Genomic DNA, 24,260 nt, shown 5'->3' with positions numbered 1-24,260 from the left:
TCCTAGCACCATGGTCTGGCCGTCTAATATGGAATAGGTTGGGCTACTGTTGTTGCGTTCCCGTACCATACAGCATAAGGCTGCACGTGTAGCTGAATGTCCTAATAGCTTTTTATACGGGGCATTTCGTTAAAGTACACCGGCCACATTAAGGTTCCGTGGTGGCCGAACCAGAAGTAGAAATCGCTATTTCTCTCACTTCTCGTTCCCAATTTAGTGGCAATGTCTCGTTTATATGGTTTATTGAAATTAGCTGACCAGCTAACGTTGTCGCCTTAGTCCGCCATATAAAGGTTCGAAAGGAGAGGTGTACTTTTCCCAATTTTAATAGCTCACTGCTTTCTTATTCTACACAATTCGATGAGATATGCGCGTTGGAAAAGCTAGCTAGCTGCAAAATTTACAAAAACAGAGGGCTTGACAACACAAAGCTGGAACTTTTCTCTTTTTTTTTTCATTTGTTAGCTTCACACCGATAGTTGCCGAGTGACGTCATAGGTACCACGCAGTGTGAGGAGTCGCGGTCCTCGCATTCCGCAAGCGTCAACAGCACGCTCTGTCGCGTACCGACATGCCAGTTCGGGGAGAGCGTGTTTAGTTTGATCTCTTCCGTTTTTTTTCCCCTCACTTCGTATAACAGAAAACGGGGGGGGGGGGGGGGGGGGGGGACCATACAGTAACGCCTCTAAAAGGGCGCAGCGGTGCTTGCTACAGAGTCGGTAACCTGCTGTCATAGGAAAGGGAAAAAAGGAGTAGAATAAAAAGACAAAGGATGCACAGTTGCAGGTATGTATATACGTATAGAAAACAGGAAAACAGAGCAAGTATAGGAAGAGATCGCAAGGCAAGAGAAAGACATTACGCGGATACAGTAAACGCGAAAACAAAGAAACCAAAACAAACGAAAAACAGGAAAGGCCTCCGGAGGTGGAAGTTTACAACCTTTCTCTGATGTAGACGGAGAAAGTGAAAGGGAGGAGCCCTTGACATTGGCTGCCGCCCAAGTGTCGCCTCTGACGTCACAACTGCCCGTCACTTTTTTTTTTCTCCCGCCAACTCTTCCTCGTATTCTTTTTAGCTTTGAACTTTTTTTATTTTTCTTTCAACGAGCCGTCGCCAGCACGTACCGACCGGCGCCGTAGCGCTACACTTTTCACACGCGCTCACACCCGTCGGAAGGAAGAAGCATGTTCCCCTCCGCCTCGCGCAGAGGCTTGTCTAGTCAGCGCCGAAGATGTTGGCGCCACTGACGGCAGCCGCCGGAAGCTTGCAACCCCCTCCCCCTCTCTCTGCCTTCCCTGCTCTCTCTTCGACGCTTGTTACGCGGAATGTGCGATACTTGACAACGATGTCGCCTCCGACGTGCGTTCTTTCCTGGAACGACACCGCGCAAGTGCGGGGCGCAGGCAACGTCGACTGACGAGGTCTGTGCGACGAGTGTAAGAGAACTCCAACACAGGCCTCCAACGCACCCCACTGCCAGGTGTATGGCTCCATACCCACGCATGTCCGCACTAAAGCCCCTAGATTAACTTTTCCACGCATACCTGAAATGCCGAAGAGCCAACACCACGCAACGTCCCTCACTATGTCGCTACATTCCCACGTGGGAGGCCTGGGTTGCCCACCTGGCAAAACAGCCTCTTCATGGGGCTACCTCCTGCAGCACCTGCAGGAGGTCTTGGGAAAAGAACCTAGACTCCCTTTCCCACTAAGCGAAACGAATGTGCCATCCACAAAATTCAGCTGAACACTCTTTTTAACTCCTTTAAGTAATCCTCTGTACCTTCGTACGGCGCGATACAGCTCGCCGGTCAGTAGATACACCGTCCCTTACGTCCCATACGTTCTTCATGGAGTGTTCGGTCTCCCTGCCGCTGAGACGTTGGTGAACATCCCCTACTGAGGGCATGGGCTCTTTTCATGGGGCCCTTGCCTCGAATAAAGTTTTCCAGATAAAAGCTCATATAAGAGGCCCAGTCTGAGGAGGGCTTCAGCGTAGGTCGTGGAAAATGCCCGCTGCGGTGGCCGCGGCAATGCCTAGCTGCCCCGTTGACCATGCCCGAATATCGACAGAGCTGTCGTCTGCTAAACGTGCGCTAACGAAGTCGAACAGCTGCACGAACGTCACCGCGCGGACATCTTTTAGCTGAATTGTTAGTGTTCATTAGTAGGTTAGCCGTCGTAGCTTCATCCGACGTGTCCAATAAGTAGCGACTTCCGAGCTTTGTTTTTTTTTTTTTTTTTTGAATTTACAGAATTCATAGGGCGGCGATCATCGCACTATGTGCCGAAGAGTCTTGGGGAAGTAATTACGTGTTCACCGTCCAATGGATGGATGGGAAACTTTATTGTGCAGGCGAGTTTGGACCCTTCAAGGGCTCAAGGCCACCGCACATTCCTCACATTGCGCACATGTGTCCAGGCAGACCACGTAGGGTCATGGCACTGGCACCCCCACTTCTGGGGTGCCAGAAGTTGGGGTGCGACTTGGCAATGTCACTTCTTTCAACAACAACAAAAAAATGCTCGTTGCCGTTCGTCCTAGACGCCGTTTCAAAAGCCACGAGCTAGCACGTGCTTTCTACAATTTCCGTAACTGTTTTGCCCCCCAACACGTCTTTCCCTTCCCGTTTTTTTTTTCCTCCCCACCTGTGTCTAATCCCTTCGCTTCTTTGTCGCCGCGGTCTACGGGACAAGTCTCAACACGTGCTACCGATTCCCACCCGCTCCCGCCTTTTTTTCAAGGAAGAGCGTCGATGAGTCAGCGCGGGGAGGTCACTGCATTGAAGGACTAGCTTCAAGTCAGTGCCCGGTCAAGAAGAAGAGGTCACGACCCCTAGTACAAGGCGGCTGGGAAGCAGAAAGAGAGAGGGAAAGAAAGAAGCAGACGCCTCTCTATCCCTCTTCCCTCCCTCTCCTCCCCATCACCACTACCCCCTCTCCCTTTATTTTATTTTTTCTGAAGAGAGGCGGGAATCGGGGCTGCTTCGACTGCTTTCTACAGTGCCGTCGCTGGCCAAAAGGGGGAAAGGAGGGTTGTTGACAAAGATAAGGGTCTCCAAGGTATCAAGGACCAAAGGCTAGATAGAGTCACTCTACCACCAGATGGTGCCTGCCCCCAGGGCAAAAAAAAAAGGGGAAAAAGACTAGAAGGACGACGGCCTGCGTTCCCTCGCAGTCGTCTTTCGTGTTTCCAACAAGAGTCGTTCATCCCACAGCTGGCCTTGAGCTTCCGTCCTAGCCCCAGCAACAGGGAGGCGTACACAGGTGGCGGCAGTTCCGGGAAGTGACGGGGCAAAATTGGCGGGACATGACTGTGCGCTGTAGTCGTGGTTTATTATTACGAAAAAGGAAGGAAAAGAAGTTGCCGATCGCTAGAATCGTTATCTAATATAATACCTTTAGCAGCCTAGAGGGACGTGAACGGATTTCGTGGTTGGGCACACGGGGGCACAAAGAGGCAAAGTGCAAATCGACGGGCAGGATGGCTCAAGTTGCATTGGCAATGGTAGGGCCCTGGTTATCACAAAATTAGATATTAGGGGTGGGCGTGCTTCGTAGTAACGATTACTTCGTTGTGAACAACACCTGGCTCGGAGGGGATTTCGTGAACGCTGGCTCTGCGAAGCTCGCTTGCACATAACCAAATTTTGCCGGCTCTGATTAGGCCACGGTGTACTTGTTTCTTTGACTTAGTGCTCAAAGAAACGATAGTCTTGTGGCTTAATCATTAGCGAATGACACCTGCATACTTCTGCCTTCAATAAGTCAAATTTGCAAGTATAATTTTTTTATTGCTATTATTGCGGACTTTGAAAACGACGACAGCGATGACGTTTGACATATTGCGCAGCTTTTAGGTACGGATATATGAGCAGCTATTCGAAGGAGGGATCTGCATTGGAGAATGCATTTCCTGAACGCCCTTGGTCAAAACCTCGGTGGTCGAAACAAAAATTGGCGGCTACTTTTTTCCTTTGTCTTTTCTGGTGAAGAATTTCTGGCTCGTGGATTGGGCCATCCACCCCGAATCCGTCCATGGCCGGTTTAAAACACTACCTTTCAGCGTGAATTCAACGCGTTCGTTAACCGACGCATGCCGAAACATCAAAAATTTGAAAAGATGAAAATATTTTCTTTTTATATAAGATGCTTAGTTCATTTTTCTCAACACCGACATTTATGCCTTCTTACAATGTTGGATACTAGGGGCATTTGCTACTAATTGCGTGTACTAAAACTTCAAACATGTGCCTTCGACTTTAAAATCCCATTTCCCATCACGTGCGGTGGTCTTCCAGCTACAATGCGCAAAAATGTGGTGTCCTACATGTAACACGGTGGACATATACGGGTTAAGTCCATATTCTTTCCGTGTGCATTGTCAAGGCGATGTATTTCTTCCACACGGCCACACCATTTCATTCTAGGTTGAAAGTTTCTTAGCCCTGAGCGCGGTCACAACCAGGAAGGGGCCCGAACGATAGCGTTGCACCCATATCTTGACACTGGCGTACCGGAAATGAAATTGTGCTCAACAAGCATCCCACAGGCAAACTAATCACCGGCCCTCCACGACCCCGAAGACTGGGAGGGGAGCGGTCAGCCAGCGCTTGTTTGCATAGAGACTGATTACTGATTTCCTCGAGAAGACGGCTCGCGATAGTCTTGGAGGAAATGGGCGCTCCGTCTCGCTTGCGAGGAGACGAGCAAACGGGCAGCCAATCTCACTCTGTGTCAGCAAATCCATATCGCCGCGGTCGCCACGGGTTATAGATAGGCCGCGGATGACCCAGGCTGGACGCACGACCCGACTGTCGTCGTCGGCGCCAATAGAGAGGCCGGGCTTTTCCTGCGAATTGCACTTCTTTCTCTGGCGCCTTTCTTTCCGTCGTTCCTTTGCGCTTTGAGCACACGCTGGTGGACAAAGGACGACCTATATCCCGCGTTTGGCCTGCTCTGAGGCGCCGCCCAAGGTTTACACCAAACCCGTGCTTCCGACGGTGATTGAGTGAGACCAGCGTTGTGATGCCACCGATATTATGCAATCAGTGTTGAGTCATACTCAACAGTATTCAGTTGCTTTCAGGAGGGAACAGATCCTGATGTTAAAACCGAACAACTCACTTTTTGGCAAAGAATAAAGGCAGTTTTAAAGGAAATAAAATGTACCCCGGGCCTGACCTCATCTCAGTTCTCGTTTGACCCCCAAGTATACGTGCCAAAGGTGGCGCATGTCATTAGGCACATTTACAATAGGGTGACCCTATCGGTTAAGGTTACTCTATTATAAGCCTCTATTACACGGCGCCGTTAGCGTAGTTAACAGCTGCGCTCTTTACTCTAGGGCAGCACGCAGACTAGTTAGTTAACCGCTGGAGAAAGTAAGGTGGAGTTTGGGACTATGTGGAAGACTGCTGAGCGTGCTCCTGATATATCATTCTAAGCTTTCGTCTGGATGGAACGCCTTTCACTTTCATCATCATGATTTCAACTTTGTATGCTTACCGCATGACAAAGACCTCTGTCTCATGTCTCTCCAATTAACCCTGCCCTTTTCCAGCTGCAGTCAACGTATCCCCGCAAACTTTCTTATCTCACCCGCCCACCTCACTTCCTGCCGGGCCCCCTGCAACGCTTGCCTTCTCTTCTTATCCACTCCGTTAGCCTTAACGACCATCGGTAATCTTGCCTTCGCATTACATGCCCTGCCCAAGTCCATTTCCTTTTGATTTCGAATAGCGTGTCATTAACTCGCGTTAGTTCACTGACTCACTCCGCTGTCTTGCCTCTTAAGTTACACCTACAATTATCCTCTCCATAGGTCGTTTAACTTTCCTTGGCTTATCTCCAGTCTTTTCGTCGGCCGACTTTCCATTTCATCCCTTGATGAAAAAGTTGAGAAACCAGGAGGCAAGAGTACGGGAACGGCCGTCGCAGACTCGACGAGTTATAACAGTCCTCCTCGTGTTACCGTCCAGAGAGGCGCACTATCACTGCGTCACTTTCAGGGCGCGCTATCTCATAGGTTGCGTCATGTACTACGTCATACGACACACAGCACTTGCTACCGCGCGTTTTCGCCACTCAGCTGTTACGCGCTACGAGGGTTTTCTATTCATAGCAGCGTTGCCGAGGCCGAACGAAATACAGCTTTTCAAGTCCTCGTGACGTCATCACGAAGAGCCGCGCTAAATGCGGCGTACAACCGAAACACCCACGCCCCTTTATCGTGGACTCAAAGGAGGGAGTCCGCATTTTCTTCCCAAGTGTGCACCTCTAATCAGTTCCTGCGTGGGAGGAGGTCTCAGGTGCGGAGTCTGCAGGAGTATTCAAAGCGGAGCCGTAGTGATCGATCGAAACTTAAGTGATCTGTTTTGCCGGAAATGAAACAGGGTCATTGTGCGCATGAGGTACAGACGCGGTCATCATAACCTGCAACGCGCTGACCGTGCGGTGGTAGGGCCGCCGGACAAGAAAAGTAAGCGTAAGCACCTTCGGCTGTCTAGGTGGAGTCCAGTGACTCTAGCCTGTCTGGGTTCCGCTCGGACGATCCCGTGGCCCCCGGAACGAGTCCTGAAATCCCGCCAAAATTTTCCAGTAGAAAAGGTCCATTGGAGCTGTAGCCAGCACCGCCCGAAACGGACTGGAGCGGCGACGTTGCAGTGACGTGATGCGTGACACCATGGCAACGCCGTGACCACATGCATCCCGTCACTACAACGCACCGTACTGTGTGGTCCGAGCCAGGCACGTAGTCAGGACTTTTTTGTGTGTGTGTGTGTGGGGGGGGGGGGGGGGGTATCGTTCTCGTCACTACCGACAGTGCAGTGACCCCTCGTGCACTCTACAAGGGCATCAGGCAGACAGTAACGAATCAATAATGCTAGTCACCACACACTGCAACTAGCTGTGGCTGAATATCGCGTTACGCAGTGGTAACCGTCCTGTGCGGCTCCCACAGTGCATTAGCAGCATAGAGGGCACCGCATGTAAGTGACACCTGTGACACCAGGTGGCTGCCATTGTGCTGGTCCCCGTGACACCCGGACGTTTCTGCAGACCCACACTTCCAAAAATGTGCTGCGATTGGAACGTCGGTCGGCCTTCGAGAAGAACATTCCTTCACCACACACCATGAAAGCCCGGTTGACAGCGCGCTCACAATAGCGCCCGCCGAAAACCTTGAAGCTTCAACTAAAGGCACCCTCCCGGATCTACCGTGCCAACTGGCTTTGGGACGCACTATGTTAAGAAACGGTTTTCCTTGCGAAAATCACTTAGAGGACGATGTCCAACTTTCCTGGAGCTAGAAAGCATTACAACAAACTTGCTTCGCAAGGACGAAAAAAAAAAACGTTTCTCTCTGCCCAACGTCTTCTTCGCTCATCGTCACTTCGCCAGCCCGGTAAAGTATTTTGCGTCTGTCACTGTGCAGAGGAGTTTGGAAAAACCGACTGTCTCTTCCGCATCCACTACAACCGACCGTTTCTGGACCGATTGGCTCACCGGCCTAGCCCGCGAGTACTTGAGAGAGAAACAGTGTTAAAGGGTGACATCTCCTTCTGCACACACACATCCTGCTTCGAGTCTATATTTAGAGGCGATGGCCACTGAAGAGGCGCTGCATGTGCTGAGTGCGTAGGAGGCGGATGCCCACGTCAAGGCGCAGCAAATGGGCTTTGAAGAGGCAGCTGATGCGGGCCCTCTGGAATGGCACACACACTTGGCGGGACTTGGCGAGATGGACTCCGGCACAAAGATATACCCAGTCAGTAAGAGGCAACACAGGACGGGTGTCTCCTGTCTTGTGCCATCCTGTACGGAGTGCATTGCAGTGTATTCACAGTCCGCTTTCGATAATTCGATGGGGAGAGTTCAAACCAAAGCCCAGTATACAAGAAGCCAGTTCCAACTGACTGATGGGCCGCCCTGGAGTGGAAATCGACTACCGGTTCGCACACTTGCCACTCATCTCTCTATAGTCGGATACAACTCAATAACGTAGTGGCTTTTGCCTGTCAAAAGAATCCCTTCCAGCCAATGGCGTCGGCCGATTCTCAGGAACCTGCTAGCGGGGTCACAATGCAGGGAAGGGGTAATATTCCCGACCACGGAGGGACGAGACTATCTTATTTTATCTGCCACTCCCTGCATTGTAACGCTGGCACGGTCTTGAGAATTGGCCGACACCATTGACTGGTTGGAAGGGGATCCTTTGATGGGGTAAAGCCGCTTCATTATTGATTTGTACCTGACTGTAGATCTCTCGAAAGGCTGACCGAGAAGTACACTTGCATCATTTTACAAGTGGCCTAGGGCTCAAAACAAGACCTTATCGCGCAATGCGCATGCACGTTCCCATGGAGCCTGTTCAACTCCTAATGTTTTTAATATTTACATCGGGGCCCTCAGGCAGTGACAGGTACGAATGGACAACTGAGCGCGCAGTTCGAGCGCTGTATAGACAGGCGTGTGAACGACTGCAATACAAGAACTGTGCATCTGGATGGACTGCGCATGCGCCAAAGGTCTCAGCGACGACGGCATTTCGTTCAGGAAGAAACCGGATTGTTCAGCTTTATAGGTAAAGCGCAACAAAGTGCTGTGGTTGTTGCACCTCGAAGCCAGCCTATATGGTCAGTGGATAACTGGTCAGTCGCATACAGAATTACCCAGGAAAAAGCATTAGTTCCCGTACGGGGGAATAGCAGCTAGAAGGGTTCTCCGAGTGATACATAGTAGGGTCTCGAAAAGTCAATCGAAGCTGGAATGCAAAGTACGCGGAGTCGGCGCATACCCGGGTCTGGACATATGCTTATCGAGTCCGCGGCACCGGCGTCTGGAGTCAGATTAGGCCAGCCAGATAAGGGACGCGTGCCAGCCAAAACCGCCCGTCCGTCAAGCCCAAACCGGTATGCGCCGCATCCCGCCCTTCCAATACTGTGCACGACTGCAGGACTTGCGAACATTCACGGGTATGCTGGAGTCTCACAAGGCTTTAAACTCATTACCAGGAATTCTGGACCGGCGCTTCTAGTTCTCTTAGCCGCCACCACGTGGCACATGGCTTCGAGGATTCAAAAATAGCGCGATGACATCATCCGTAATGTAAGAAAGATAAGGATCGAGTGGCTGCAGAACAGAACGTGATGGACAGTTAGGTTTAGCAGTAGTGCACGATTTATGCGCAACGTCCGTGTCCTCTTTAACACTGCCTCTTTGTGCCGCCGTGGTGGCTCAGTGGTTATGGCGCTCGGCTGCTGACCCGAAAGATGCGGGTTCGATCCCGGCCACGGCGGTTGAATTTCTTTGGAGGAGAAATTCTAGAGGCCCGTGTACTGTGAGATGTCTGTGCACGTTAAAGAACCCCAGGTGATCGAAATTTCCGGAGCCCTCCACTACGGCGTCTCTCATAGCCTTAGTCGCTTCGGGACGTTAAACCCCATAAACAAACCAACCAACTGCCTTTTTGTCAACAGATCCATCATCACCCCCTCATCACGTGAACAAACCAACATAACCTTAACCGCTGTTGCGTTTCTGGAAGCTTTGGCCAGGACTGCAGCTGACAAAACTCCGCGCACACTTTCCGAGACTTCAACCCGCTGAACTCAAACGTCCTGCGATAACAGTCGACCTTGAACCGCCCTGAAAACCAGCTCGTCATCTTACTTATCGCTCCGCGGTAGGCGTAAAAAGAATAAAAATGAAAACAAATGAGGACAGAGGAGTAGGAAGACGAAGAAAATGGATGCCATCGGGATTATCGGCTAGTATGGGGTTGCCTGGGCCCGCCTTTTCTTTCTTTTGTTGGTGGCGACGAACAGAACAGACAAGGGAGGGAAGGGTTGAGGTATGCACACGCATAGCGGCACGAGCGACCGCTTCGTGCCGGTGGTGATGGTGCTGTAATAAGGCAAAGGGGAAGTTGTGCCTCTTCCCCTCCCCCCTCCCCTCCCCCCCCCCCCCCCCCCCCCACGCCGGTTCGGTCCGGAAAGAGCCGACACTTTGCCGGGGCGGATCGGCCTTTGGAGGGGAGGAGGTCGCGAGGTCTGTGTGCTGCGGGGCCGTTAACAACGACGGCTTTTGCGCCGCTCAGTCGGTTACGGGGTCCGTTCGGTTGCGGAAGGCGACGACGATCGTCTTCTTCGCCTCGATGCGGTTTCCTCATCTTTCGCCCCCTCCTTTTGTTGGCGCCGTAGCGTCGCCGATGATCCCTGCGTTGCTGTACAACGGCCCTTTCATTCGTTGCCGGCGTCCGCTTCTCCCCGTTCCTTTATTTTCACCGCCTACCTTTGTGGTGGGGGGTCAGTGACCCGATGAATGTTGCGCCAGGTGTGTTGCGCGTGCCAATGACATGTGTGTGTTTGCGAGTGAGAAGGCGAGAAGTGTTTCGATGGAGAAGTGGTCAGCGTTGTTATCCGCCGATAGGAGTCTTCTCTCGCGACGTCGGTGCACTCACGAATATGCCTATAGGAGGTATTCACTGAGGCCGCGCTACCAGACGGCGCGAGCGTCGTCGCGGCAGGCGCGCCATGTTTGCGGTCGTTTCAGGCCAGCTCGCGCAGTGTCACGGTGCGCCGTGAGGTACCCGGCCTGAACTGTTAGTGATCCGGAGCATATTTGTACGTTGTTGAATACGTCAGCGACCACTTATCTTTGCGGAGCGCTTATTGTGCATGAAGTTTGCAGCAGAATTTTCTGCGCCGTGATATAACCGAGCTGCCTCAACTGGGCAGCAAAACTGGCTGGCTGCGCTGCACGCAAGAACGTACACGACTTGCAGCTTTTAATATCAGTTGATAACTGTCAGCTAGTCATGCAGGGCACATCGCGGATAAACAGCACGATTAATTACCGAAATTCCAAAACTGCGTATGCCACCGCAGAAATTGATAATTCAAGCGCCTAGCTGTAGTCCGCGAACTGCTGACGCTTCTCAGACGTACGGTCTTTCAGCAGAAAAGCAAAGCGTCATAGCTGCCTTATTTACCCGACAGAACGGCCAAACAAATACCGCCATGCGCTCGCAGCACGAACGGCAGACACAGCGAGAATGTTTTGCAGTTTTGATTGTAGCTACGTAGCGCTGCTTCGTATGCACAAGACCGTTTTCGCAGCAACGCAGTGTGCAGCCATTCCGCTAGATTCAGTTGTAACACGTCACTTTCAGCAGGTAGAGATGACAAGTTAAGCTACAGCTAAGTGAACAGACCCTTCGAATTACTCACCTCTTCAAAAACGGCACTTCGGCCGTCGGCACCGCGGACGTCGGCACCCACAGCACGACTCTTGGACTCACCCGCTTGTCAAGTAATTGCACCCTCTCATGGGTTTATATCCTTTAATTCCTTGGCCTGCCAGCAAACTTAAGCCGTACACAAGGTGGGCCTCGATACCGGTGAATTCAACGCGCGGCAGCAGTCTTGTATACGTCGCACACCATGCCGGTGCCTCCGCATTCCTACGGGGGGTCGACCTTTTCACAAAGTACAACCTTCTGAGCGTGCCCGCTCTTTTCTGCTTCGCACAGTTCACGGAATATTCACTCAGTCACGCGGCGGCACGGGTCGGACAGAAATTACGTGCGGCGAGACGCGAAATACACTCACATTTCACCCATCACCAGCTATTCAAACGCTGCGGCTGGCTGCGGCGGCCGCGCGCGCGACCACCAACATGGCGAATGCCGCGCCGCCCGCTAGCGCCCCTTGCGGATGACGTCATGTGAATACCTCCTATATGGAAGTAAGCTGTCAGCTAACACAATATCTTTCATAAAAAGGAGTGCGCACAGCTTAGTCCCTTTTTTATTCCTTTAGGTTTAGAGTGTAGGGATTATAATTACACGCACCTGCCTTCCTGTCCTTATCATGTCCAGCATTCTTGGACCAAAATTTCGAACATTGGAACGCTGCAAGTGAAACATTCCAGTAATAAAAAATGCGTTCGTAAACTCTTTCGAGAAGAAAAATGCTTTTGTCCAGAATTGCTGGGTATACGTCGGCTAATGTGAACTTTATGAGTACCATCTACGAAATCTTCAATGCACATAAGCATTTTTTTCTTTCAAATAAGTTTGTGCGAACATCTTACACCATGTAGACCCATATGTGGGTATGTCGTAGCCGCCAGTTGGTGCTCGTAATTATATCGATAACCTGCTATCTACAACTCAACAATTTACTCAACGCTATTCTCACTCGCTTGGCAACTTCTTCGCCTCGGTCGGGATCTGCAATCGCTAATTGGCTCTTACTGCATCCTACACTTCACTACTTGTCGTAGGCTGTTGTATACGCTTCCCTGACCAGTGTACGTCACTGCTAGATTCTAAAACCTACCGATGTACTTTGCGGGCTCATGTCCTCAAAGGTGTACTGCAGTTCCTCATCTGAGTTACTTGGCAGGCGAATTTCATCAAAAAATGGAAGGTAACTTGATGTTCATCTTCAACCATGACACCAGATACTCCCAGTCAACCCGCAAAAACGCCTCCTCGAATAATAGAAGATATATTGTGTCACCTTGCCCGACAACCATCTTTATTCGTATTCTTTCATATCAGCAATGACTATGGTCGCTGTGGAGTCCCAGTAGATCATCATCAGCTATAACTACGCCCACTGGAGGATAAAAGCCTCTCCCATATCCCTTCATTCAGTCATGTGCTTTGTCATGTACCCGTAGGTGCTTACTGTAATATATCCATATGCTCTTCCCTTCTAGTTGTGCAATGCGTGCATGACTGCTGATTTATGAAATTAAACAAAGGCATGATGGTATCCGCGTAATATATTTGGAGAGTTGAAAAAAAAAGACTGACTAGCCGATCATAGACTTCTGTCTATAATGTCTATAGACTCTCTATAGACAAATCCTAGAGAACTGTCTGTGGGTAATACAAATTCCAAATTCCATAGACAGTCTATAGACAATCTATAGATTTATGGCCATACTCTTAGTAGACTTTCGTCTACAGACTATGAGTAGACAAAAAGAAATATCTATACGAAGGCAATAGAGTCTATAAGAAGTCTATGGACTGTCTATAGACCATTTTATAAGGGAAACTCGCACTCTGAACTAAACCGTGATGCCCTGAATTCTCACGGTCGCCTTAGTTGTTAACCCAAGGACCGCGCGCTTCTCAATGACGCAAAGTTTTATTGTTATTGCACTATTGGACCAGAATATGCATTTTTTGCACGTTCTTCTGCAACGCGCGCTTGCTTAGCGGTTAGACAACTCTCGACGTCTTTCCGCCGCTGCGCGCAAGGCTAGAGATACGGAAGAAAGAAAGAAGAAAAGAAGAGGCGCGGCCACAATCAGTCGCGCACGCTTCCTATTGCTGCAGCAGCAGCGGCCGCTGTTTCTCACGCGACCGTGACCCCGAACGTTGCGTTTGCGCGGTTACGCGATAACGTCCGCCGCTCGAGGGTCTGCGTCCGTTTTCTGGCATGGTTTCTCAACCAGTTATACGGAGGACTCGCAAAACCACGGTGGCGCAGTGGTTAGGGCGCTCGTCTACCGAGCCGGAGTGAGTACCCGGGTTCGAACCCGACCGCGGCGGCCGCGTTTCGATGGAGACGGAACGCAGAAGGCACCCGTGTGCTGTGCGATGTCAGTGCACGTTGAAGATCCCCAGGTGGTCGAAATCATTCCGGAGCCCTCCACTACGGCACCTCTTTCTCTCTCTTCTTTCACTCCCACCTTCCTCATTTCCGTTACGGCGCGTTTCTGTTGTCCACCGAGATATGAGAGACAGATACTGCGCCGTTTCCTTACCTCAACAACCAATTTAAACACAATGTGCGTTGTCAGTGCACGTTAAAGATCCCCAAGTGGTCGAAATAACTCCGGAGCCCTCCACTACGGCACCTCTTTCTCTCTCTTCTTTTACTCCCACCTTCCTCCGTTCTCTTACGGCGCGGTTCAGGTGTCCTCCGAGATATGTGAGCGCCCTCGCTTTAGCCTTTCCGGAGTCCTCAGGGAGTGTTTGCAATTCGACCCACGGCAGGCACGGGTAGGGAGCGATTACAACACTCACTAAAAACGCATTTCCGTCACCGGCTCGTCAATGATGGCCTCAAGGTTCGGCCGCATACCAAGCGTCCGCAGAAAGAACACATCGAGCTTGGTCCCGAAAACTGATAACGCCGCAACTCACAACCGTTTGATCCCGGAATGCGTTCGGCTCTCTAATCTATGCGTGACGTACACACTCCGTGACGTGTGCCGCTTATAAGCGGGCCCGGAGAGGCCTCCCTTCTGTAGGGACGTGCTTGCCATAAAAACGCACAGCCTACCTTAGGAAGCCAGTCAGCGTGTCCATACGAGGGTGTATATTTCGAATGGCGCTGAAATCACCCCCTGCCCCTCTCGACACAACGTATCATTCTTCCTCGGGCTATTCTTCAGAGCGAAATTGTAGTCGGCAGCGCGCAGAGGATTGCCGCTCCCGAACGGGTTGTTTGGTGTACATAGCGATTTGTGTAGCGAGTGGCTGACGATGCGCACTCAGCCATTGCTCTTGCGTACCGCCGGTGATTGGTGACGTCACTTGTGCATCGTCACCCGTCGAACAGCGTTGTCATCACGAAGGAATGCATAGACATTTTGTTGTTACCCTGTATTCTGCTCTACAGCTGACAAAATATACAGGACTAAGAGGTCTCTAAGCTCCAAGATTTGTTCGGCTTTGACGGGCTTGTCGTGAGTGTCAGTTTGCTCACGGTGGCTCAGTGGTTATGGTGCTCGGTTGCTGACCCGAAAGACGCGGGTTCGATCCCCGCCGCGGAGGCTGAATTTCTATGGATGCGAAATTCTAGAGGCCTGTGTACTGTGCGATGTCAACTCCCGGTGGTCGAAATTTCCGGAGCCCTTCACTGCGGTGTCTCTCATAGCCTGAGTCGCTTTGGGACGTTAAACCCCATAAACCAAATCTAACCAATCAATGTTAGCGTTTTTTGTTTGTTTTACGGCAAACTTAGATGGATGAGTTAGAAGAAAGGGGTACCTCCAATCAAATACATTGCAGCAACAATAATTGAATGTGCACGTTTAGTATACAGGCTAACCGCATCCCCTCATAACGCCCCCTTTTTTTTCTGGCGGATAATGTGAAATAGACCGAGAACAGTTAAGACCCTTTCACCCTTCAAGGAGAAAAGAAAAAAGGCTTGCGTGAAGGTAGTGGTAACGGGAGCGCTGAACTAGCCCGGCCCGGAGCACTTACAGAAAGGAGAAACTACCAGACCGGAAATAACCGCTCCACCGCAGTTCAAAACCTCAAAAAGCCGAAGTTTTCCGTCTATACCGCTGCACTTGCTGGTCCGGTTGCTGTATTCTTAGGAATCCCTTCCAGCGCTTTGTTCCAGTCCACGTCCCCAAGATTAACTTTTCGCCCGCCGTCTGCAGCGTTGCAGACACCACCCAGCCGTTTCCTTTAAATTCCTCGCGAATTACCGTATCGATGCACTGTTAGGACGCGTTGCCCTCCAAATTGCTCCCTTCCTCGCCCTTACATGCTTTCGGTGTCCCTGCCTGAGAAATTCATGATTCCAAAATTTCCTCGGGCAGTGCTATATATTTTGTCCTAACCGCCACCAATCAACGAGAGCCTTGTGCTTCGATTTTAACGTCTTCATGCTCCTGAATATGAATCTTGCGTCGTCGATACCTGCCCCATTTTATGTTCACCTGTGCCAGCCAGGTCCTTCTGGCCGCTCTGTGCTCACCCTATGCCTGTTTCCTGAGTTCAAATGCCTCTTTAATTTCCGCATTCCACGAGCTTAGAATCGATTCTTTGTCTTTCCAGTAGTTATTTTTGTTCTATGTATCTTTCCTGTTTGTTTTTGTTTTTTTCCTGATTAATCCAGTTAGTTCGACATACACTCTAAACACAAAAGGAGTTTTACTCCCATAAAGGCATATTTGTTTTTAAGTGCATCCTCAGTGTTTTGTTACGCATTGTGCTACTTCTTTCTCCACTCGATCCACAATGTCCCCCACTTCTTTGCTGGTCAAAAAGGTTCGCTCATCAGGCTGGTACGTCTGACTCTGCCGTTCTGTCTGCGTTGCTCCAGTACAGGGTAATCGTTACACGCTCACTAATTAAGCAGTTCGCTTGCGCACAGACGCCCTCTGGCGCTGAAGGAAAAAAAAACTAATACAAAAAGAATAAAGGCGGAATTGGCGTTAAGAACAGCGCGGATTCGCTAGTCGAGGGCGTTCTCCCAACGCACCGTAATTTTTTAGCCAGAAAATGACATCTTGCTGCTCTCTAACTTCTGTCGTAACTCTTGTCGTCAAGTGGTAACTTCTCCATTTTGGAGTGACGTCAGCATGTCCCCTCGCGACTACGTCCGTTGTGGCTGTAATCGTAAACGCAGGCTAACCGCGTCTCAAGAACGTCAACACGTAGATAAGCGAACACGTCATGGCAGACCGACGTCATGAGGACGCGAGACTGCTAATCAAAGTCTAGACTACCGCGCAGCGACATACAGGCGCGAGCAATACCAAAGGGAACACTTCATTTTCACTGATGTTCATGTCTCTTACATTGAAACATACTTGTTTGAGATCACAAAAGAAAGTGCTTAATGAAGAAATCAATCTCTTACGGTCGAGGTTGTTGTGTTCAATCTTTTGAATCAACACTCACGTGGGGCATGGTGTTAATAATGCCTTTTAACCATTTTGTTTTGTGCTAAGAGATTTTCGGTAATGGTGAGGCAGTTATGAGTTCTTCTTGCTTGCCAGTTCGTCGATACACTGTTCAATTGCGCCGCCGCGGTGGCTCAGTGGTTATGGTGCTCGGCTGCTGACCCAAAAGACGCGGGTTCGATCCCGGCCGCGGCGGCTGGAATTTCTTTGGAGGAGAAATTCTAGAGGCCCGTGTACTGTGCGATGTCAGTGCACGTTAAAGAACCCCAGGTGGTCGAAATTTCCGGAGCCCTTCACTACGGCGTCTCTCACAGCCTGAGTCGCTTTGGGACGTTAAACCCCATAAACCAAACCAAACCACTCTGTTCAGTTGCTGCACTTATCGCTACGGTGAGCTTGATGACAATTTGTTTTTTTTTTTTCGTAATGACTTAATACGTATTATTACTAATATTAACTAAAGGTAGAGAATTATTCCTAAAAAGTTGAATGAGAAAAATGCTTTTATTTTTTCGAAACCACGCTTTCTTTGCACTCATGACCTCCGAGCTCCTTACAAATCTCAACTCATTAATGCAAACTTAAATTTAGACCTCCAGTGAGAAACGTGCGTTCCCTTTTATACTGTTCGCGTCTGTACAGCGCAAGTCAACAGCCGCGTGTCCAGCTTCCGTTACCATGCATACCAGCCAGCGTGTATCGCGGCGAAGCCTCCATCTTGTCTCAAGGTTTCAAAAAGTGACTCACAACCGATTGTGGCGGACGCGCTAGTCGCGAGACACAAAACCGAAAAATAAAAGCAGGCACTAAAACGCGCGCGCTCCTTGGTTCTGCTATTTCTTGGCCGGCGCCTTGCCCTAATCCTTCCTGGACACGTGTCGCTGCCCGGCGAGCCAGCCAGAGTCAACAACAAGCCGTGTGCGGATAATCAGAGACTCCGCGGTAACGCACGAACCACCCCCTGCATGCTACACAGGCGATTTGGCACTAATGCCAAACGCGAGACCCCAGGAAAAAAAAAAAATATTGTCTTAAACCGGCGGAAGTAATTGACAAACTTCTCTCGAACTAAGCAAGTGTGACCCGCGATTAACTGAACTTTTTTTTTTTCTAATCCTTAGCTCGACGAAGGACTGAGTCTTTAAAATTTCTGTATTACATTATTAACTCTTCTTGCCGGACGTCTGCAAATGATTACCTAATCCCTGCTATACCATCTAAAACTAGAAGTCCCCACAGCCTAAACATCACGCCTTATTTTGCTCGCACGGACACTTTTAAATACAGTTTCTTTCCTCGTGTAATCGAATGCTGGAATTCGTTACCTGGCTCTACACGCTCTCTTCCTTTGGAGCAGTTTTTAGCGGCTATTGAATAATTTTCCCTTTTTTCTTGCATTGCACTCATTGTTTCGGATGTTTGCCATTGTTGTGCTCCTTGTTTCTCTACATTGTTTTGTTCACACCCACCCCTGCAATAGCCCAGTAGGGCTGCAGTATGTATAAATAAAATAAATTCGCTCACTACACCGAATCGCCTCGTTGTTCGATCTTGTATGAACACGCCTTTTTTTTTCAACCAATCGCATGCAAGGTGGAGGCGGTCCTAAGCATTTTACGCTTCTATAACCCCCCCCCCCCCCCCCCCCTAATCTGTACTCCCAGGGAACCCAATGGATGGGGAAAAAAAAGCACATGCACGCTTAAATTCTGGTTATTTCGAAATGCTTGCCGTGTCCACCCTAGCTAGTAATTTTCGCACTACGGCCTGTGTGTGTTGTTTTTCAAGACGGGTGGTAAGTTACTAACTGGCGTTCGGTACTGTGAAATAAATTTGACGTAAACCTCTCCAGCGTGCGTTTTCTTCGTGATGAAATCGCGTTTGGTGCAAATTTTATTTAATAAACCCCGCTTATTTGCCCCCGTCTCTTCAATATCTCCAAGGTACAAATTTCAAATTTAGAATAATTTGGATAAATTGCCAAACTACGCCAAATAGGAGCGGGCTGACAGTTCCGTATCCTGAAGACAGATGGGTCCGGAGAAAACCAACGGGGGGGGGGGGGGGGGGGGGGGCGAAGAAACAAAGAGCCGCAACTACAGCCGAACACAACGCATTTATCCGGGAACGCGACTTCCCGGTAATTTCCGGTCGGGGTTACAACTACGTAAGTTTCATCAGTCCCATTCCAATACCCTGTGCGGCGTTGCAACTGTCTGCGTAGTTGTAGCTACTGCATTTGCAACTCCCTAGACTTGGAACGGAAGTCTCTCCGAAGGATGCATAGATATCCAACTTCCTCACAAAGGTGCTGCATGAGTCATTTCACAACGGGGCGATTTCTCGTTCTTTGCTCGGTAAAACATTCAAGCCGCACGGCAACTAGCGCTAAAGACAAGGACAGAAGAGAGACCACAACGTTAGGCATCAACCGGTTTTATCTTGTCTTTAGCGCTAGTTACCATGTGCCTTGAATCTAAAGATCACCAACTACCGCTTTAAACGGTAAAACATGAGTGTGGATTCTACTACCAGGCCGGCAAATGACCAGAATATGTTAAGCCCCTGGGGATAAAAACATTTTGGCAAAGACTACTTTCTACCTTCTTAGAGACGCAGGCTCGAACAGCTAAAGATTGTACGGGTCATCAGCTCGCTTCAAGTGTAGTAGCGGTGCATAGCTACCAGATATGTCCGCGAAAATATCGCTCAAAACAACTGCAAAACTTCTATGATTATTGAGGAGGAATACCAACGAGAATGATTTGTGCCACTCAAGTGAAATCGCCTTTTTTTTTAGCAGTACTGCCGGAACAAATAAAACAATCAGAGAAGATGCGATAGCACACACTGGTACGTTCAACCGAACAATGCAGCAATTAATAGCGAGTGACCTAAATTTCATTTGGCCATTCCGAAAACGTCATAAAGCTTTTAGGCAACATTGAAGACTCCCGCCCAAAGCGATGTGATCGGACCTGATTGACATTATGTTGCCCCTACTGCAAGAACTGTCGAACCTGACTGAAAGGCTCGCCGATAGCATCAGAAAAGGGATGACTCAAAATCGCCCTTAATCTCGTCTAATCGTTTATCAGTGCAAACTAAATTTGTCTAAGTCATCCCACGCTCCACGACAGCAGTGGAACATCCGAATTCCAGCCATATCTTTTTCGCCTGGATGAAGAAAAAAACAAATAAAGCCCACAAAGTTTCCTAACACGCGCCAAGATTCCTGCACCAGAATAGAATAAAAAATACTTTTGCACACGTGGAGACGAAACGATCGTCTTATTCTTCAACCACGCGCACATGTCCTAACTCGGAGCTGTGGAATATGCGAAGCGACTACTCATCCTTAGTCAAAACACGTCCGAACACGAATGCAAACCAACCGCGCCGAAACCGCGCCTCGGCGGTTTTGTTTGTGCCAAGAAAAATAAACCCCCTCCGAAGAAGATCTCGACAAACTTACGCTGCGTTGAAAGCAAGGTTCTTCAGGTGCAACCAACGTCCACAAACGTCGACGCACTCAACATCGCTCGCACGCTGACAGCACAGAATTCCAAATGGCCGCCGAGAAACGAAGTTCGATGTGGGTCCGTTGTTGTCACCACTACCACCAAAAGGCAGCACTCGCACCACCACCGGCGGAGAGCAAACTCTTCGAAAAACTGGAACGTCGTCTAGACCCGCAGGCTGAACTGGCCTGAGGGGCGAGGAGCAGCAGATGAGACCACGCTGTCAGAGCCCCACACACACGCTGCGGCAGACGAGCGTCGAATGTGAGAGGAGGTTTGAGCAAGCGGGTGGCAGGATATCTTTGCTCTCTCTCTCTTTTCTCTCCTTCCTCCGCGTGTGTTTGTATTCATTTTGTTTCCATCTTTTGTGACGTCGAGCGTGACGTCGCCGTCTCTCGTCCAATGGGAGAACGTAAAAGTTTGAACGCCGCCGTCGAGAGCGTGGAAAGAGGCGAGAGAGAGAAAGAAAAGTGAGGGGTGCGCTAGGGGTTGTGAGAGGGGGAAAACCCAAACCGGAACGGAGGGGGGCCCGCTTGCGTCTTCTGCTACTTCTGCTCGCCTGAAGAATCGTCTGCTTCGGGTTGGGTTTGAGGATTTAACGGCCTGGGAGCGGCGCGGCGAATAAAAGCTGCACCGGCGTATGCCCTCCGCGGAGTGCTGTAACTAAAGCGAGGAGCCGGCAGGAATGAGATATGGGGTTAAGATACGGAAACAAGGTAGCGGATCGAGTCTTTTCGTTCCCCCTGCCTGCTAGAACGGTGCGAGCTAGCCCCTAGCGGGTGTGTCTGCTGATGGCTCACGGACGAAATTAGGGAACGCATCGTCTGCTACCAATGCGTTGCATACGATAAAAGAAGGCAAAAAAATTGGGCCAATCGGCGATCGCACACTCGGCTGGAGTGCGGATGTAACGATGATAAACGATGAACAGAGACGCGATTTCCATCTCGAGCTGCATACTCTGACGCTACGGAGGCGGTCCACGCCGTAGTGCCACGGTCCATGGCAGCCGGTGTACCACGAAATTCTTTGCTTTTCCACGCATCGGCAACGTCGATTGTCCTGGATTTTGAAGCCGCGTGTGCGGCGTGACCTCAGATAAACAGTCCTGCGCGCATTAACTGCGTATTTAATAAGCGATGGAAACAGAAACAGGAAGAATCGACTCTGAGAACTCAGTGGTCGCTTCCTGTCTTGGGCTGCAGAAGACGCTCCTTGGCGCCAATGTTTCCGGGCGCGTTTCCACTGCATAAAACTGCCGCAGGGAACACAGGAAAAATTTTGATTTCAAATGCACATTGCATTACATGTCTTAGATACGTGCATGACCTAGATGGCGAATAAAATCACGAGGACTTCAACTTTCTATCACATGGTACCCTAGATTATTTGTTGTTAAGCAGACGTCTCGCCTTGAAAGGATAATAGAGACGATAACTTGCCACTGTTATCGCTGAATATAAGGTCTAACATCATTACCATGATAACATCCTTGCTTTGCGGTGCTGAGGCGTTCCGAAGGCGATTGGCTCGTTAACTAGTAAAAACGACTGCGCATGATTTAAAGAAGCAAGAAGTTCGCGGTGCGCTCAAAGGGATTAAAGGGAGCAGTTCGGAGCTGCTCTATCTTAGCCTTGTGCATGATTGAATCCTTTAGTCGCGTTTGCATCGCTACAGCTCAATCTCTTTTCGAAATGATGGTTCCTCTATGCTGCTTCCGTCATCTTGTCTTTCTTTTTATTTCTCTTTACTATAACAGCCATCCTACAGGATGTGGGCGTTATTGAGAGCTGAACCCTTCCATCCTGGGCCGCCCCCTACTTGTAGTAATGACGTGATTGTATCCTGCGTTTTTTTTTTTCTTTTCTCAGAAGAGATGATTAAAAAGAGGACAAAAGGTAACTTACTCCAGTAAAGTCGTGTCTGCCTCTTTTGTTGTTGTTGTAAACGTGCCCGATAGGCAGCGCTGTAGCTCCTTATGGCCAGCTCGATGTTCAGTCCTCTGTAGAAACAACCCACGCCGTTCAGATCAATCACGGACATTACCTGGCCGCCAGGCTTAACCGTCGGCGTGATTCACTCCGCGCAATTATACCGCCCCCTTGTTCCAAACTCCGTACAAAGCCTTTCTTCCTGCAGGCGCTCCGGATGCCATTACTATCCTGAGCCTTTATTGTACTCGTTACAGTCCTTGGGTCACGCTGCCGTATACAGTGCAGACTATATGCAGTTGCAGCTTCGGAGCTAGTCGAAGAATACATCGCCAGTTGGGGCGTTGATTTATTGATTGATTGATTGATTGATTGATCGATCGATTGAATGACTGATTTCAGCGACAGGCAGACGCTGCCTCCAGTGGAGACTGCAGTTGTAGCTGCGGAGCTAGTCGAAGAAGACATCGCCAGTTGGGGCGTTTATTCATTGATTGATTGATTGACTGATTGATTGATCGATCGATCGATTGAATGACTGATTTCAGCGACAGGCAGACGCTGCCTCCAGTGGAGACTGCAGTTGTAGCTGAGGAGCTAGTCGAAGAAGACATCGCCAGTTGGGGCGTTTATTGATTGATTGATTGATTTCAGCGGCAGCCAGACGCTGCCTCAAGTGCAGACTGCAGTTGCAGCTTCGAAGCTAGCCGAAGAAGACATCGCCACTTGGGGCGTTTATTGATTGATTGATTGATTGATTGATTGATTGATTGATTGATTGATTTCAGCGACAGGCAGACGCTGCCTCCAGTGGAGACTGCAGTCGCAGCTTCGGAGGTAGTCGAAGAAGACATCGCCAGTGGGGGTGTTGATCTATTTATTTATTTATTTATTTCAGTGACAGGCAGACACGGAAGCGCAGCTGCAAGAACACTTCGGAGCAAGTCGAAGAAGAAATCGCCAGTGGGGGCGTTTATTTATTTATTGACTGATTTCAGTGACAGATAGACACGGAAGTGCAGCTGCAACAACACTTCAGTCTGCGCTACAGTGATTGAAGCTAATATATCATGGCGGCTCAAAACTGCACATGCATCCATAAATGGCGCAGGCCACCGACCAGAACGTTGGTGAAGCCCAGTCAACGCACAGTTCGCTTAATGTAAATAAGCCAAATAAGTTTAAGTTTGAAGCTTTTATTTCGGCTATGTAACCAATCTTATCACCCCAAAAGAAGGGGGAAGAACTGTGGAAGTAAATCAGAACGGAATTTTATGAATAACTTTATATTTTTCGTGAAAACATACATATTTAACCAGAAAGTGCCTCACGATAAAATCTTACAAAGGAGCCTCTCCTGGAGGATCTTTCGGCGTTTCATTACGCCACACCTTAACGTATTGGCAAAAGTAATTTTATCAGGCAGAATAAGTATAGGAAGTCAACAACCAAATAATAATGTTGCCTGCGGTAAGAGGCCCGTTTCTTTTTTAGATAATACCGGCTTTTTGAATATACATAGCGTCTAGTATACTCATGTAAGAGTCGCGCTCTTGGAAGGGGCGCGTCCCCAAACTTGGGGCACCTGAAAACTTGGAAGAATAGAGAAAACTCACCGGACGGCCACGAGTGCTTGCTGTGATATGAAAGCAAGTATTTCTCACCGGTGTGTTCTGTTTTGACAGTTTTGTTTACTTTGATGTAGGTATGGCGGCCTTGTGATAGCTGAAGTTAATTGTTATATGCTGAATTACTTAGATTAAACCCATAGCGTTAATCTCGTCGCCCTCACCACCTGCCAATCAGGGATCCTGTCATACTGTCTCAGAATGAAGAATCGGGCCCGGTGAAATCAAGACCATGTTCGGGATTGTTCAGCCATTGTGGCCGTGCACGAATAACCACGAAGATAATCTTTATTAATAAAATAACAATGGACGGAATAGATGTTGCTCGCCGCGTGGCATCTGCCACGCCAGGAGAACGCCGCTTCCGAATCACAAGCTGGCCGCCCAAACCACAGAGTTTCTGTGGTGGTGCTGAAAAAAATGGCAGTGGTTTAGCTCTTGTTAAACCTGGAGGATTGCGAAAGCAACGAGGAGAGAGAGAGGCGATGGAAAGCGCGCGGCAG

At 49.5% G+C, this 24,260-nt stretch overlaps 1 protein-coding gene across 1 annotated transcript in view; it reads right to left on the bottom strand.

The window, feature by feature from the left end:
- LOC149348532 (uncharacterized) overlaps positions 1-20,446 on the bottom strand; it is a 70,055-nt gene extending 49,609 nt beyond the window's left edge. The window contains exon 1 of the mRNA XM_089588171.1: positions 20,153-20,446. The gene's annotated coding sequence lies outside the window, so the exon portion shown is untranslated. The remainder of the gene's footprint in view (positions 1-20,152) is intronic.
- Between the last annotated feature and the right edge of the window lie 3,814 nt (positions 20,447-24,260).

This window comes from Amblyomma mixtum, chromosome 4, assembly GCF_055824585.1.
Source record: "Amblyomma mixtum isolate Tamu chromosome 4, ASM5582458v1, whole genome shotgun sequence".
NCBI classification, from domain to species: Eukaryota; Metazoa; Arthropoda; class Arachnida; order Ixodida; family Ixodidae; genus Amblyomma; species Amblyomma mixtum.
This window is presented reverse-complemented; position numbering and strand designations above follow the sequence as displayed.